Below are 18,586 nucleotides of genomic sequence, written 5' to 3' on the forward strand. Positions count from 1 at the left end.
CAAATTACTTAATGGCTTTCATAGATGACTCGGTCGAATCAAAATCCAAAGAATGGTCGTTACCCGGTTAATGCTCAACAAACAATGATTAACTGACTTATCCATTCAAGATTTCATTTAAACTCAGAATTTATATCAGTCAATGGAAAGTGAAGTAAATCAATGGTCAGGTATTGGGTAAAACCAAATTAACTCAACAGGCTAGTATTTAAGATTAAGCCTGATAATGATATAAACCGGATCCCCAAAATAGCCGAGTATAACCAAGACATGTCTAAACACAGTCTTATTTTATAACCATAAAATAAGTCCTTTTAGTGTCTAATCTAAAGAAATTCCCAACTGACTGGGTCAAAATTGGGAAGAACATAGTGCAATCAATCAAGGCAACAACCCAGGTCTAAAGTTATTAACATAACAGCGAGAACATGGGATGATAGAATGCAAAGATGGTCAAAGAATCACATACACGCAACAAATTAAGTATGTGATTTTATACAATCAGTACAACACTAAGCACAAGTGCACAACAAGACTTATGTGTGGTCAATACACAGATGATAATATAGAAAGATCATTTTTGTGATAAAGCATTCGATAACAAATAGGCAGTGCACACAAAAACAAGACTTGGTGAATGACCTCTATATATATTCTAATAGTATAGAGTTTAACATATGATGACCAAAAAATAATAAAAGAGTCATGGATAAAGCATTTGATGAGATGGACTGATATGGAGTGATTTTCACATACGCATGTACATAATCGAGTGATACTTACATGCCCTTAGAAAACAGAGAATACACGGAACATGTGGATGTGGGTAGCTTTGTTTATAAACGGCAATGCTACACGGCGCCCTCAATAACGCCCCATTTTGCGCCCAAGGTGACGTGTTAGCTTGGTTGTTAACAAAAGAACCAACCAACGACCCACGTGGTTGAAGAATCACGTGCTCTCTTCTCTCTTTGTTCTTATATTCTCTCTTCTTCATCTTCATCAGTTCATCCTTAATGTCTGCAATCAAAATTTAACTTAACATGAAGTGTTCGTTGATAACAATTGTAAGCTCGATGATGCAGTTTTTCTCTCTCCTCTATGCAACTCTTTGAGAATTTCGAAAATTCTTCATGATTTCATTGATTTTGTCCAAATTCCAAATGGTTTAATCATTAGCAATCATTATTCAATCACTTTGCAATCATTTTATAATCATCAACAGTTCATCAATTAATTAATCAATGTAATCATCGTCAAATTTGTTTGTTTTCACCAAAAACATTATATCGGTACAAGTACTCTGCACTTCATAGCCAAAATAGTATCTTACTTCTGAAACCTATCTTCAACTAATAATAGTTGCATTACATTACTGATTCAACCTTGAATCAGAATGTGAATCAATTTTAGTTCTCCTGAGTGAAGATAGTTTGTAGATAACTATCCATTTTTATCCTTTTTTATTCATCAATCGTCTTTTCTATTCATCAACCATTTGTTTATGTTTTAACTGCAGTTTCTCTTTACGGTTATAAGTCTCAAAATCTTCAGTTGAACTGCTCACAACTGCCCATAACTACTCACAATAGGTTTCTTTGATAACCTTTTTATAGCCTTTAAGATTTATTCTCTTTCAATTATTTACATCATTCATCATGTCTCACTCAGAACGTAATATACCTTCTAATCCATCGTCTTCTGACCTGCTACAACAATTTGCTAACCTACTTTCACAAGAATCGTCCGATGCCAACTTCCCAGGAACCAAGATAAGATATCAAAATTGTCTAATCTTGAAAATCATATCCCCCAAATCCTTTACTATCAAAACAGTCCGTGAAACTCTAAACAAAATCTGGAAAACCAATCAAGTTTTTTATGTCGCAGTCTTTACTGATGATACCTACATCATCAAGTTTGAATCAGAAGCTGATGCCTCCTTGATAATTCAAGGCATACCATGGATTATAAAGGATGATCTATTTGCTTTGGAGAGATGCATTCCAGACAAGTTACCTGAAGAATACAAATTCGAATCGGTAGAGTTGGGAATCCAAATTCATGGTTTTCCGGTTGAAAATATGTGTTCTCTGTATGTTTATGACTTAATGTCTCAGATTGGAGCGACAAGACCGATTGCAACTTATGAATGTACATCATGGGTAAAATTTGCTAAATCCAACACACATATTTCTCTCAATCATCCTCTTCCAAAAGCTATTCCTTTTGCTCTCCCGGGGGAAACCTGATTATGCTCTTGAATTGAGATATGAGCGTCTTCCTAGGTTCTGTTTATTCTGTGGTTTCATTGGTCACTGAATGAAGATGTGCCCTAAAGTTAGTTTCTACAAGAATCATGTTTATAATACATTTCCGCCACATTTACTGGAACAAGCATTGGAGTTAGTGAAGCCAACTTATAAGTCAACCATATGTGTTTCTGGCAGAAGCGGAGCAAGAAATACCGGTGTTTAAAGATATTTTCGTAGTGGATGATATCCACTACGAGAAATCTAACTCAAGCAACTGTCAAGCAAACAACATTCGGGAGAATATAGCATCTTCCTCAGTTAACCGTGATCCGAGGGGAAAAGTAAAAATTGGAGAACATAGGGATGAACAGATGCGTCCTCGAATCTCCACATCAATTGAAGCAGGATATTCTCAAAATACAAGGACTGACTATACTATGGCAAGAATATTCAGTAAATTCATGTGGATGACATGGTGATAGGTGTCGTAAACACCTTATTTATTATCTATAGTTTATGCTTTTTTTGCTATTTTTTCGTGTGAATTATGTATTTTACATTTGTTTTGAGCTTTTAGGCGCTTTGGAGTCATTTGAAGCAAAAGAAGAAGAAATCGTACATTTGAAGCAAGAAGAGCGAAAGCATCATTTCTTGTGCACATGTTATTGGGAGCGCAGTGGAGGATAAAGGATAGCCACCTACCTACAACAACATTTTTGTTGGCCTATATTAATCTGTTGGGTGCCTATAACAATTCTTATCATTACCTATCCCTGAAAACAAATGTATTTTCTCTTCTCATTATCATTATTCGGAAATTCAGAGAGAGAAAATGGTGAGGCTGCAGTGCTGTCTGAGATGGAAGCAGTGGTAAGCATCTGGATCGATATTGATGGCGATGTCAAGAGAGTAACTCAAGGAAATAGAGAAGGGATTGGATCTGGTGATTTTGATTTGAAACTGAGGTTTGAGTGATGAATTCGATGAGTGAAGAAATGTTGTTGCTGTCGGATTCAGAGAAGAAGAATTAGGGTTCGATGCTGAGAGAAACAGAAACTGGTGGATTTCAGATGGGTTTATGAATTGAAGATGGATCTGAAGACGAGAATCGAAGAAAGGGGATCTGCTGTTGATTTTAATGGCAGAAGAAGATGATGATTAAATGAGGATTTGAATCTGAATGGAAATGACAGAATGGGTTAATTTGGCAGAGAATAAGATGGGTTTTTCCCGAATTGATGATAGAACTCATGGTGACAAGATGTTGTTGTTAAGGGTTTGCGTTCAATTGCTTATCAGTTGAGGTTTTGAACAATAACAAGTTTTGAATCTCAGGAAGAACTTGAATTCTGATGGGGAGATTCAGATAAGAACTGAAGAGCTGAGAAGCTAGGAATGAAAGAATGGACATTGCAGGTACATTGATTCATTGTGCTGAAGCAAAGGATCGGGTGTTTGAACTGGGAATGAGGAAGATGAGATGCTTTTGAAACTATACAAGGAGGTGTTGGTGGTTGTCCTGGAACTGAAGCTGAGATTGCAGGTGACTTAATGGGAATAATGATATTGAATTGCTGTAATGAATTTGCAGATGAACTGTGAGCTGTGCAGTGAATGATTTGAGTCTGCAATGGAGTTGGGCATTGAGATTGCAGGGAACTCAAAGTACAAGGAAATCAGTAAAGCTGGTGTTTACTGTTGAAGTGGAGATGGCCCAAAGGGTGATGTTGTGCTGTTAACAAATACAGTTCAAGTTGTTTGTGGTGTTAGAAAGAAGGTACGGGATGCACTGGTGTTTGTAAGCTCAGGTTGCAGGTGATGGTGCTGACAAGAGAAAGCAATTGCAGTTGCGGTGCTGTTTACAAGGGACTGAAGCGAGATAGCTGAATGATTGTGCTAGGAATGTTGCAAGTTGGTGTTGTTGGCTTGGTTGCAGCTGAGTTATGTTAGTATGACATGAAAGAATGAATATGTCGAGCTTGAATTGCAGGCCTGGTGGAATCAATATAGTGTGTTGCAACTGAGACAATGGAGGTAGAGTTGTAGAAGTATACATTTGCTGGCATCTGTTTGTTTGTTTGTTTGATTGCAGGATGAGTTGTTGCTGCCAGGGATTTGATGGGTTTGTGAATGAAGGGCCGAAATCGGTCTGGAACTTGATTTAGACGAGTTGACTCACTGATCCAGTAGCATACTCAGATGGACTTGGGCTCTTATTTGTGGGCCTGAGCTATAGATAACTTATGCGGTTGGTGGAAGAACAGAAATAAAAGATCTCCAGGAGGGATTATATTCTTCTCTACTTTTGTTCTAGGGTTTAGACATGGAAACTCTTCTCTTTATCCTTGTTATGAACTCCATTAACATGAGCTAGTTTTTATTATTGGTTAAGGAATAAGTTGAATTTCCAAACATGGGTTTTGTTCAATAAATTAGTTTTGTCTCACAATTATCGATTATGATTCACTAGAAATATCGCATGTATGATTGATTGTTAGTTTCTTCAAGTTGCAAATTGGTAGAACTCGTAATCATATTTATTGCTAGTTTAGGGTTTATTATACGTAAACGTGATACACCTTGAATACAAGTAGCGTAATTGTGATTATTGCTTGTAGTGATACATCCTAATAGTCACATGTGAGTCATAACCTTTGTTAAATCGAATTAGTGCTTTTACACGTTTGATTGCTTTGATTGGCCTGATTTCATAAAACTTAGTGCATCTAGGGAATTAAACTTGATAGTGCTTTTACACGTTAGGTTGTTCTCTTAGGTAGAATTCATATTCGCATCTTTTAATGTGTTTGTTGATGATAAGATGAAATTAGCGGGATATTCTTGCGATCAAGGTATCCTATGGCCTTTGGTAAAAATTGAGATTAAATATCAATTCTAGTTATTGTTGAAAAACATGTTTGTGGATGAAAACGGATCCTTAGTCAATTTCTTTACATCTTGATTTGCGTGTTTGCTTCGCTTTATTTGTTTTGTTTGCTTTTATTTTACTTTTAGATTATAAAAATCAGAAAATCCCCCTTGTTTATATAGGAAACCGAAACAACTTGACAACCTAGATCCTCTCTGTGGGAACGATCCTTTCTTACCCTTGCTATATTTTATATTTTGAGTAGTGAGAAAGTAATTTATTTTTGACGCATACGACAGCGATCAAATTTTGGCGCCGCTGCCGGGGAGGCAGCGGTTGTCACTTGTTTTTGGTTTCTTTTTTTTGTTTTTTTTTAGTTTTGTTTTTGTTTTTTTTTTATTTTCCAATTGTTAACCTTGTTTTGAGAATCGTGTTTCAGGTACCAATTTCTATGGACTGAGCATATTGGAATGACGGATACGGTTTTCAACAACCTCAACAATATGGAAACTTCCAACCATTCCATGGGTATAATCAAAACCAATTTATTGGCTATGATCAATATCATACGGAATATTGTGGTCCTCATACATATCAACAACCTTATGACGGGTACGTGTGTGAACAACCACAAGGATTGGAGGATTCTTATGCTCGTGAACAACAAGTCTCTAACTTGTTAGACAACTTTTCCAACTTTTTACGACAAGAGTTTCAAAAAGATAAAGAGGCTACAAACGAGCAACTCCAAGAACTTCGTGAAGGTATGGCTATCTTATGAAGAAGCATTGATGAATACAAGGAAGAAAGGTATGAAGAAGAATTTTGTTTTCAAAGCAATAATTATTCTAATGTGCCTGTGGGGTGTGATGAATATTTGATTGATGCTAATGTTGAAAAAGGCCAACCTTTGGGGACTTTCGTTGATAATTGTGTAGCTAACTCAACTCTTGATCTTAATAATGATCATTCGCCTATTCAAAAGGATGAGTTTGAGGTTAGCAACACTAAATTCAGCGACAACCAATCTTATGTTAGTTATGAAATTGACGATGATTATGAAGATACGTCGTTTGAAGCAACTCATGGTGACATTACCCAAAGGTATACAATGGAATTCTGGCATCAAGATGAAGATTTAAAGGACTATGATGACACTTGTGTAGATTACTCAAGCATTGATCTTAATAATGATCAAGAGCCTATTCAAAGGGTGGAGCTTGAGGATGCTGCATTTTTTAGTGTTCTAAAAAAGTTTCTTATAATAAAATTTGGATCCGCAAAAGAGTATGTTCCTTACAACGAAGAGGAGTGTGTTGAGAATGAAACCGATATGACCAATATTGTGGAAGACCCAATTGAGCTTGCAAAGGATTGTAATGAAGATGTTGATGCCGAGATTTTGGTTAAGGCAGAAACGGACGAAGAATGGTTGCAAGGTTTGATAGAGGACCATGATATGCAAGAGGTGAATAGTTCACTTAAATTTTTCAAGGATGAAGAGGATTCCGTGCTACAAGAGATTGTGCAAGGTTTTCTAACCCTTTGCCTAGTGTTTCTTCTCCTTTACCTCTTATTGGTTTGAATGTATGTGCTTCGAGAATATTGTTGAATGACGTTATTTCTCGATTTCCGCCATTAGAAACATTTGATTCTCATACTATGGATGTTTGCAAAAAAGAAACCATAGAAGTTCTTGATTTTTATGTTCTTTATACACTTCCAAGTGTGGACAAGAATAAGTGTGGGGGAAGCTTTTATCGGTTAATAGCTTCGTTTCTGTTTTATGTTACTAATATTTGTGTGAAGCAAGTGTTTCCAAAACAGGTTCTATGGGAGGATCCCCAACTTTTCAGATTATTGGTGTATGGGGGATTCGTCTTGCAAGTTGGGCTGACAACTTTAAACCAAGCGCTAAATGGGAGGCAACCCACTGGTTTTGTGTATCTATCTCTATCTTTTTATTTTTATTCTTTTTAAGTCTTTTATCTTTATTTTCTTATTTTGGATATTTTCATTTCAAAACTCCAACTTTTAGAGATTTTTGAACAATTTAGAATAAACACTAGCTTTTCTAAGTAGATGGAATTTTTTCTTAACAATGAGGTATATATATTGGCTGAGTTGGGATGAGATGCCAACTAAATAGCTTGTTTTGTGTTTATCTTCTATTGTTCAGACATAGCTATGAGTTGGAGTATGAGTTTTTATTATGCATTTTATTGTGTATATATATCATGTTATGAATTTCTCATCTTAAATCTTACTTTGGATGACTTAATTTACATTGAGGACAATGTAAAGTTTAAGTGTGGGGGGAGTGTTTTCTCATATAGAGTTTTTAGCTTTGTTAGTTTTTGCTTTTGGATATAAAAAATAAAAAAAAGGATGTGCCTTTAGGATGACACTACCAATCTATGTGGATGAAACCGTTTCGGTTGCGGGAGTTGAGGAACCCATTAACTTCAAGGGACAGAATTATTCAAGTGTTAGAAATAATATGAAAGTTGTTACCATATCTCGGAATATCACCATATCACTTTCTGTTTTTACTTTTGCAAACTTTATGTTATATCTTTGTGATTTGGTGGGTCACGAACATCGAATTGTTATCACTGCTAGGATGAAATAGAGTGATTGAGTTACACAAAAAAAAAAACCGACCAATTGACCAAAAGGAATAAATATGACACTCGGATAAAGCAATATGTGTGTGTTCTCCCTGTCTCCGTCGCCTAAGCAAGCGTGGAGTGCAGGATCCAAGGGAACTATCATGTAATCTGCTGACAAGAAACATGCACTTGGATCCACAAGATCCAATCATGATATCAAAAAAAAAAAAAATGGTTATGGTGCAATAAAATCGACTCCTGGTTCCCTTGTATTTGCCAGTGAGTCGATCTAAATTTAAGATTATTAACTGTTGGTTCCCTTGTATATGCCAGTGTGTTGATATTAGAATTCAGACCAGTAGCTCAATCCAATAGGATTCATAGGTTCATCATTGGCGGCGACCTTCAGACAGATATGGGAAACATCGATCACTTTAGTAGACATCGCAACCATCTATATATATTTCCATCTTCTTTATCTATTCATATGTGATTGTGGTTCGTTAGTTTCCGAGATTGTGGCTTGTTCGACTTTCTTAACAGAGCTTAATCTATATATATTAATTTGGATTCATAACAAGGTACTTCCTCTTGCAACCATTTTGGATTCATTCATGGATTTGTCACAGGTAGATGGAGTTGGAAATATAGGTTTTGTAGGCAAACCTCTTGTAAACCTTCACGAGAGTATAACTCGTACACTTGGGACACCTAAGGGTTCAAAGGCTTGTTATTTATGCTAAAAGTGATCGTAGGCTCGACGAGACTGAGTTGTATGTATGTTTTAGAATTTATTTTGTTTGATTTGCTCGAGGACTAGCAAAGTCCAAGTGTGGGGGAATTTGATAGGTGTCGTAAACACCTTATTTATTATCTACAGTTTATGCTTTCTTTGCAATTTTTTCGTGTGAATTATGTATTTTACATTTGTTTTGAGCTTTTAGGCGCTTTGGAGTCATTTGAAGCAAAAGAAGGAGAAATCGTACATTTGAAGCAAGAAGAGCGAAAGCATCATTTCTTGTGCACATGTTATTGGGAGCGCAGTGGAGGATAAAGGATAGCCACCTGCCTACAACAACATTTTTGTTGGCCTATATTAATCTGCTGGGTGCCTATAACAGTTCTTATCATTACCTATCCCAGAAAACAAATGTATTTTCTCTTCTCATTATCATTATTCGGAAAGTCAGAAAAAGAAAATGGTGAGGCTGCAGTGCTGTCTGAGATGGAAGCAGTGGTGAGAATCTGGATCGAAATTGATGGCGTTGTCAAGAGAGTAACTCAAGGAAATAGAGAAGGGATTGGATCTGGTGATTTTGATTTGAAACTGAGGTTTGAGTGATGAATTCGATGAGTGAAGAAATGTTGTTGCTGTCGGATTCAGAGAAGAAGAATTAGGGTTTGATGCTGAGAGAAACAGAAACTGGTGGATTTCAGATGGGTTTATGAATTGAAGATGGATCTAAGACGAGAATCGAAGAAAGGGGATCTGCTGTTGATTTTAATGGCATAAGAAGATGATGATTAAATGAGGATTTGAATCTGAATGAAAATGAAAAAATGGGTTAATTTGGCAGAGAATAAGATGGGTTTTGCCCGAATTGATGATAGAACTCATGGTGACAAGATACTGCTGTTAAGGGTTTGCGTTCAATTGCTTATCAGTTGAGGTTTTGAACAAGACCAACTTTTGAATCTCAAGAAGAACTTGAATTCTGATGGGGAGATTCAGATAAGAACTGAAGAGCTGAGAAGCTAGGAATGAAAGAATAGACATTGCAGGTGCATTGATTCATTGTGCTGAAGCAAAGAATCAGGTGTTTGAACTGGGAATGTGGAAGATGAGATGCATTTGGAATTGTACAAGGAGGTGTTAGTGGTTGTCCTGAGACTGAAGCTGAGATTGCAGGTGACTTAATGGGAACAATGATATTGAATTGCTGTAATGAATTTGCAAATGAACTGTGAGTTGTGCAGTGAATGATTTGAGTCTGCAATGGAGTTGGGCATTGAGATTGCAGGGAACTCAAAGTACAAGGAAATCAGTAAAGCTGGTGTTTACTGTTGAAGTGGAGATGGCCCAAAGGGTGATGTTGTGTTGTTAACAAGTACAATTCAAGTTGTTTGTGGTGTTAAGAAGAAGGTACGGGATGCACTGGTGGTTGTAAGCTCAGGTTGCAGGTGATGGTGCTGACAAGAGAAAGCAATTGCAGTTGCAGTGCGGTTTATAAGGGACTAAAGCGAGATAGCTGAATGATTGTGCTAGGAATGTTGCAAGTTGGTGCTGTTGGCTTGGTTGCAGCTGAGTTATGTTAGTATGACATGAAAGAATGAATATGTCGAGCTTGAATTGCAGGCCTGGTGGAATCAATATAGTGTGTTGCAACTGAGACAAGGGAGGTAGAGTTGTAGAAGTATACATTTGCTGGCATCTGTTTGTTTGTTTGATTGCAGGATGAGTTGTTGCTGCCAGGAATTTGATGGGTTTGTGAATGAAGGGCCGGAATTGGTCTGGAACTTGATTTAGACGAGTTGACTCACTGATCCAGTAGCATACTCAGATGGACTTGGGCTCTTATTTGTGGGCCTGAGCTATAGATAACTTATGCGGTTGGTGGAAGAACAGAAATAAAAGATCTCCAGGAGGGATTATCTTCTTCTCTACTTTTGTTCTAGGGTTTAGACATGGAAACTCTTCTCTTTATCCTTGTTATGAACTCCATTAACATGAGCTAGTTTTTATTATTGGTTAAGGAATAAGTTGAATTTCCAAACATGGGTTTTGTTCAATAAATTAGTTTTGTCTCACAATTATCGATTATGATTCACTAGAAATATCGCATGTATGATTGATTGTTAGTTTCTTCAAGTTGCAAATTGGTAGAACTCGTAATCATATCTATTGCTAGTTTAGGGTTTATTATACGTAAACGTGATACACCTTGAATACAAGTAGCGTAATTGTGATTATTGCCTGTAGTGATACATCCTAATAGTCACATGTGAGTCATAACCTTTGTTAAATCGGATTAGTGCTTTTACACGTTCGATTGCTTTGATTGGCCTGATTTCATAAAACTTAGTGCATCTAGGGAATTAAACTTGATAGTGCTTTTACACGTTAGGTTGTTCTCTTAGGTAGAATTCATATTCGCATCTTTTAATGTGTTTGTTGATGATAAGAGGAAATTAGCGGGATATTCTTGCGATCAAGGTATCCTAGGGCCTTTGATAAAAATTGAGATTAAATATCAATTCTAGTTATTGTTGAAAAACATGTTTGTGGATGAAAACGGATCCTTAATCAATTTCTTTACATCTTGATTTGCGTGTTTGCTTCGCTTTATTTGTTTTGTTTGCTTTTATTTTACTTTTAGATTATAAAAATCAGAAAATCCCCCCTTGTTTATATAGGAAACCGAAACAACTGGACAACCTAGATCCTCTCTGTGGGAACGATCCTTTCTTACCCTTACTATATTTTATATTTTGAGTAGTGAGAAAGTAATTTATTTTTGACGCATACGACAGCGATCACATGGCTGTGGCTGAAAGGAGTATATGGAATTCAGAATTAATTCTTTACCGGGAAACTTCAAGCCGTACTGCTATCGAGAAAAGTAAACAAAGTTTTTCTTTGATACAATACCCTCCAAAAAAAGTAGTTGCTAAACCTTCTGCTGTGGGTGCAAGGCTACAAATTGGTAATAATCAACTTCCTGAAATAGATAATTACTTAGACAACAGATCACAAAAAAGAATGCAAGAGGAATCTTACATTATCAGGAACTCTCCACGTTCAAAATATGCTAAGAAGAATGGCACTGGTTCATTTTATGGTAAGGCGGCAAATCCTCAACAGCCGCGTGACAAATGTTAATCTTGGCATGGAATTGTTGGGGTTTGGGGAATCCCTCAACAATAAGAGCGTTGAAAACATTCCTCAAAGGTACTGATCCATCTATCTTATTTCTATCTGGAACAAAAATATTTGAACAAGTTGCATTACATCGTGTATCTCAATTTGGTTTTCAAAATCATTGTATTGTTGCGTCTGTGGGAAGAAGTGGTGGTATTTGGTTGCTTTGGAAAGATGATATAAACATTGAAATAGTCTCTCAGTCTTCTAACTTTTATCCATGCCTCAGTTCAAAATGGTAATGGAAGAGATTCTTGGCATTTATTCTGCATATATGGTCCTCCTGTTGTAGCACACAGATCTGAATTCTGGCAGAACATGACTACATATGCTCAACGGTTCACTGGTCCTAAGTGTTTTATGGGAGATTTCAATGCCACTGTTTCTACGGATGAGAAGTTTGGTGGTTTTCCGGTTTTAAATTCTAATATCTCATATTTTAATGACTTCATTCAAATGAATCATTGATTTGGGTTATAAGGGTCTGGCATATACATGGACAAATGGCAGAGATATTGAAGGTTTGATAAGGCAGCGTCTTGACAGAGTTTTTGGCAAATCCTGAATGGTGTATAGGTTTCCATAATGCTGCAGTATTTCATCTGCCAAGAATCGCGAGTAACCACGCCCCAATTCTGTTAAATACGTGTGGAAACATTGCAAGAGCGCCACCAAATTACAAGTTTGAAGCTCATTGGCTTACACATCCTGAATTTCTTCAGAAGGTAAATGATTGCTGGTCTCAAGACGATGAAGAAGACTTCCAATCAAAATTAAGAAAACTCGGTTCCTTTCTTATTGAGTGGAGTATAAGAATAATTGGCTGCATCAAACATAAAATATCGGTCTTGAAGTCAAAATTACTGAGAATTCAATCTTGGCGTCCTTCTGCTGAAAATATTCAAAAAGAAAAATTGGTGATGGCTCATCTTAATGAATATTTGATTATGGAGGCTACTTACTGGGATCAAAGAATGAAACAGCAATGGGGAAAAAGTGGTGATAGAAACACGAGACATTTTCATCTTTCAGTTCAACAGAGGCGGAGGAAGAATACTACAAGTCATTTATTGAAGAATGATCAAACATGGACTTCTGATCAAAGTGAAATTTCTCGAGACCTTATACAACACTTCAAGTCTATATTTCAAGATTCATCTACTGCAGATCCACCTCAATTCAGTATTCAAGGTCAGGCAGTGTCCAATTTAGACAATGATGAGTTGTGCAGAATTCCGTCAATGGAGGAAATTTGGGTTGTAATATCAAAGATGGGATCCTTTACATCTCCAGGAGCATATGGTTATTCTCCAGTTTTCTATAAGAAATGTTGGGGTACAGTATGTAATCATGTTTTCAAATTAATAAAAGAAATCTTTCAGTATGCTGCTTTTTCTGATTTATTGGATCACACTAACATTACTTTGATTCCAAAGATAAAGAATCCAACAACTCCATCAGATTATTGTCTCATATCTCTCTGCAATGTATTGCATAAGATCGTAGCCAAAATTCTATCAAATAGAATCAAGCCATATCTAGAAGAATTTATATCTTGGTCACAAAGTGCATTTGTACCTGGAAGACAGGTTTTGGATAACATTGTCATCGCAAAAGAATTACTTCATTCCATGAATAATTCTAGAGCTGATAATGGGAATTTTGCGTTGAAGGTGGACATGGTTAAGGCTTATGATCGTGTAAACTGGAAGTTTCTTGGGGATATGCTTAATGTTATGGGAATCTCTGGAAAAGCTCATTCTTTAATCATGCCATGTGTGATGACTACTTCTTTTTCGGTTAATATCAATGGCTCTCCTCAAGGATTCTTCAAGAGTGAAAGAGGCATACGACAAGGGTGTCCCTTATCGCCTACTTTATTCATTATCTGCTCTCAAGGCCTCTCCTTAATGATGAATCAATTTGAGAATCAAGGCTTGTACCAAGGGTATAAAATCAATCGATGGGCACCAACAATTACCCATTTGATGTTCGCTGATGACCTATTCTTCTTTGGTGAACACTCCAGAATTAATGTGCTCAACCTGAAGAAATTGCTACATCAGTATGCTTTTATGTCAGGTCAACTGACAAACTACAATAAATCTGCAATTTATTTCAGCAAAGAAATCTCTGATCTAAGGAGACAAACAACCATTCAAGATCCGGGAGTAAGAGAAATGGTTGATGATGATAAGTATCTTGGGATTTATCCTTTAAAATCAGATTATACGATTGCTAGTTTTGATTATCTTGTTGATAAATTCAATTCTAGATTGCTAGGTAGGAGGTTTCACTATACAAATATGGCTGGAAGAACTATTTTGTTAAAAACTAGCCTCTCCTCAATTCCTATATACTATATGGGAATGTGCCTTCTTCCTAAAGGAGTTACACCAGAAATTGATAAGATCATGAGATGTTTCTGGTGGGGTCATTCCACTGATGAGAAAAAGTTACACTTTTTCAACTGGTCGAAGGTATTTCTAAGCAAAGAAGATCGAGGTCTGGGGATTCGAAATATGGAGTTGATGAATATATCCTTGGTTTGTAAACTAGCATGGAGATTTCTGGAAAATGAGGATGCGATATGGGTAAAGCTATTAGCAGCAAAATACATTCACGAGGATTCTTTTTGGACAACTTCAGAGCCAAATATTTGTTCATCAATTTGGAGTAGCTTATTAGAGGTAAGGCAATATCTCTTGAATAATGTACTGTGTCAAATCTCTAATGGAAGGGATGTTAATATCTGGGATAACCCTTGGGTTCCACAGATAATGAACCACATTATTTCAAAGCCTATTGATTTACAGCTTCATGTCAACAAGGTATCTGATTTAATACTGCCTAACTCTGGAGATTGGAATTTGGATTTATTGAATCATATATTCTTACTGTCAAGATGATAATTCTAAGGATACTTTGGTGTTGAAATGTACCCCGTCAGGGAAATTTTCTACGAAATCTTGTTATAAACAGCTTATGAATAACCATCCTACTTCTTCCGAGTTTAGTTCCTTTCCATGGAAGAAGTTGTGGTCATTTTCGTTCATTATACCAAAGATGTTAATTTTCATTTGGAAAGTCTTGAATAATGGTGTGGAGGTTAAATCAAATATTGCTAGATTTATGCCTCATATTAGTACAGATTGCACGCTGTGTGGGAAAAAAGATGAATCTTTACTTCATTTACTCTTTGTTTGTGAAAGAACAAAAATGGTTTTCGATGCCGCAGGATTATCATCTGTGTTGTTATTTCAAGATTTTAATGTTATGGAAATTATCAGAAAGTGGATAGAAGATAACTCAGTGCAAGACTTTGTTAAAAGAATGTGTATTCTTTGAAATATCTTGAAGACTAGGAATGACATGGTTTTCTCGCAGGGAAATTTTCTTCTCAACAATATTTTGAAGAAGGTAGATCAAGATTTTGTAGTGTGTATGGAAAACTTCAAAGGAAATGTGGATAATCATGATACTGCAGTGCAGATTTGGTCTCCTCCTGATCACCCATTTGTGAAGATTAATGTAGATGCGGCTTTTATTCCCAATAATGGAGTTGCGGGGGCGATTGCACAAGACTGTAATGGAAGGTTATTAGGTTGTGTATCCAGAACTTTTAACTGCACTTCATCTCTTCTGGCTGAAACAATTGCTTGCAGGCTAGGAATTGAACTTGGTTTAAAACATAACTTCATGAGAATCATTATAAAGGGAGATGCAGCAAATGTGACTGCTGCTATCCTTGGAGATGCAAGAGACATTCCATGGTCAATCAGATCTGAAGTGAAGAAAATCAAAGATGCAGCTAGTTCTTTTGGTGATATCAAATTTTAGCATGTTCACAAAAGTGCAAACAATCTGGCACATGAATTATGCCAACATGCTTTTCGTGATAATGTAAATATTTGGTGGAATGCCAATTCTCCACCTTCATGTATCTCTGCAAACCTCAATTTTTGAGGTAGTTTAATAAAGTTGGGCTCTTTAGAGCCCTTTCCCCTTCAAAAAATAAATAAATAAAAATGAAGTGTTCTATGTGTTGAGTTAACTGCACATTAATGGACAAATATGGTGAAATTCCATTAAAATCACCGTTCCTTGGTTAGAAGCCAATATGAAAAGATATTATCAAATCTCATGGATTTCTAACTGTTTATCCCATGAAATGTTCTAAACCCCACCTTTGATTTCATCTTTCACATCAAACTCATGTTTCTAATCAGTATTTAAAACTTAATTTGTTAAAAAATTTAAATCAGTGATTATTAATTAATCAACCTTATATTTAACTCAAACAATCCTTCTCGAGGAAACTTGAATTGAAGGGTTTTGAAACAGAAACAGAAACAAGTTCTGGAAATTAAAATTGGGTTTGAAAAAAGAGTAAGCCAAGTGTTCTTGGAATCTTAGGCTATGACTTTTCAAATTTGATTGCTCTTTTTGATTTAATTGGGAATTATGGTGACTAAGAGATAGGATTTTTATAATTCTTCAAACTCAGAATAATCTGTTTCAGAGAATAAAGAGAAAAGAAGAAGAAGATGAGGGGGACTTTTATTAATTGGGGGCGGAGAAGAGTTTTTCCGTTTTCTCTTTTTTGTTTACAAAACTTCTTAGTCTAAGTTTTCTCCATCTTCCTTCTTTCTCTTTTTGAAAAATATCTATACAAATCTCTGTTGCTGTTATGAAAAAAAAGAAAACTTTTTTAGATATATCTTTGCTTTGGTTTATCAAATAGTATCATCAGATTTGAAGTATAGATCCCAAATCTGAACCAGTAACACCATAAACTAAAAGTGTTCTGGAGTCATGGGTTAAAGAGTTAACTTACTGTTTTCAATTCATTCAATTTGGTCTTTGCAACAAATTCAATTAGGAGTATAAGAGAGAAAGATCAAATGTAATGATTTTCAATATGGGAAGATCTGTTTTCATGGAAGAAAGAAGGGAAATGAGAGCCGGAAAATATACGCAAGAAAGAGAAAATGTACTATTCACGTGATATTTGACGAGTCAGCTAACCACATAGGATTGGGCGCAGAATAGGGCGAAAAAGAGGACTCAGAATAGCATTTCCGGTTTATAAAAGACAAAATATTATATAGTGAGTCCTAGCATCTTATCACGTCAATCAATTTTTTTTATTCTTAAATTTTGTCTATCAATCAAATGAACAATACATATGGATTCGTCAAATAGGATAAGTCACTGATAACATTCAGACTACACACGATGAATTAAGGGGAGGAAAATCATTATTTACCTTTTTTTGGATCGGACCGTTTTGGATCGGATTTTCAGGGGAAAAACTTTCAGTCGTTCCTTCTCCTCTTTACCAGCAGACGGACTTCTCGTTTTCTCCATCAATTTTCATGCCAAAAAATCCCAAATTGGAATATAATACAAACCATAATCATTCCATTAGTAATTATTCCATTAGATTTGGTATAGGGCAGTTACTGAAAATGAAATAAAAAAAAAACACGGAAAGAAGAAGAAAAAAAATGGCAAAGTAGATCCAACTTAGCTATTGATTCCGCCATGAACAGACGGGATTGCAATTTCTTCCAAACAGGAGAACGCAAGCACCTCGGAACCCAATCAGGCGAGATTGGATTTCATCCATGGGCCGGAGAAACACAAACAGACGCGTTTTCACCAGGAACAGGAGAACGCAGACAGATTGGGTTTTCATACGAGATCAGATCCATCAACAGAAGGTTTTCTTTCACGGAATTTCTTCTCCATATCGCCAACGGGAGATTTTCTATTCTAACACGGATTTGGTTCCACGGATTTGGCTAGGATCAAAATCTAGATCCGTAAATCCCTAAATAAAATCAGTCTATAATATGCTTCCGAGATACCGATTGATGAGAACAAAAAAAAAAATTAATCATTTAGCGGCGGGGAGAGCTGGTGCATGATAACATTTTGAAGGAGAAATATAGAGAAAAGTAAAAGAGACACAAAGAGAATGATTTTCCGTTGAATAGAGTTAGTATAGTTACATAGATAAATACTTTATATACATGGAACATGGAATACCAAAAGATTATCTTTTAGGACCGCACATTCATGGGCCCTGTAACAGTTTGGGATATATATATTTGTTGCGCCCGTGCGTTGCACGGTCCTAAATGTTTTGTAGAGAAAAGATAGATTCTTTTACTCATGGTATTTTTTTTTACCCGTGAATTATTTTCGGGTGGGCCGGTAAGATTCTTTTTAAATAAATTATTATTTTTTTTACTTAAGAAATTATTTGGTGGTGGGGCCTGAAACTCTTATTACTTATTGGTCTAAATTTTCTCATAAGATTTTATTGGTCTAAATATTCTCTGGTGGGGCCAGAAGCTCAAGGAAGAGAGCTTGATTCAACTTTTAACCAAAACAGAGGAAATTCGCCTGAAATCATATTATTAATTAATTAGATTTAGGTTAGTTTTGTAGTATAAAATGCAGGGAAAGGGAAAGAGGCAGACAAAGAGAAGAATTCTATATTGATCAGAGATCTCTTTGGACCGCACATCCATGGGCATAGACCCTTTAACACTCCCCCTTATGCAGTTCAACAATGGAACTCCAAATGTGTTGCCTCATTAAAACCTTGAAAAGGAAAAACCCAGTGGCAGAAAACCTTGACGAAGGGAAAAGAGTACAACGTGTTAAGCCTTTGTAAAGTTGCTCCATGAAGGTTGACCACTTCTCTTATTGCTTAAACGTAAAAACCCTGTAGGAAAAAGATAATCTCAACCGGGGAGTCATAACCATGGTGTTGTTGTTGTCTCATTAAAAACCTTACCGAGTAACAAAACCCATTGGGACAAAATAAAATCGGTGAAGGGAAAAATAGTTCAACAGACACTCCCCCTGATGTCGACATCATATCATTAGATACTTCCCCTCTGATGTCTACATCTCC

The 18,586-nt window shown here is 36.2% G+C and overlaps 1 long non-coding RNA gene across 1 annotated transcript; it reads right to left on the reverse strand.

Moving 5' to 3' along the window:
- Positions 1–625: 625 nt before the first annotated feature.
- Positions 626–17,444, reverse strand: LOC113317700. Its single transcript, XR_003343869.1, has 2 exons — positions 16,925–17,444; positions 626–1,020 (listed from the first exon to the last, which is right to left on the reverse strand). It is a non-coding gene; the product is annotated as an uncharacterized LOC113317700 (long non-coding RNA).
- Between the last annotated feature and the right edge of the window lie 1,142 nt (positions 17,445–18,586).

The sequence above is a fragment of the Papaver somniferum genome, chromosome 10 (genome assembly GCF_003573695.1).
Source record: "Papaver somniferum cultivar HN1 chromosome 10, ASM357369v1, whole genome shotgun sequence".
Lineage (NCBI taxonomy): Eukaryota > Viridiplantae > Streptophyta > Magnoliopsida > Ranunculales > Papaveraceae > Papaver > Papaver somniferum.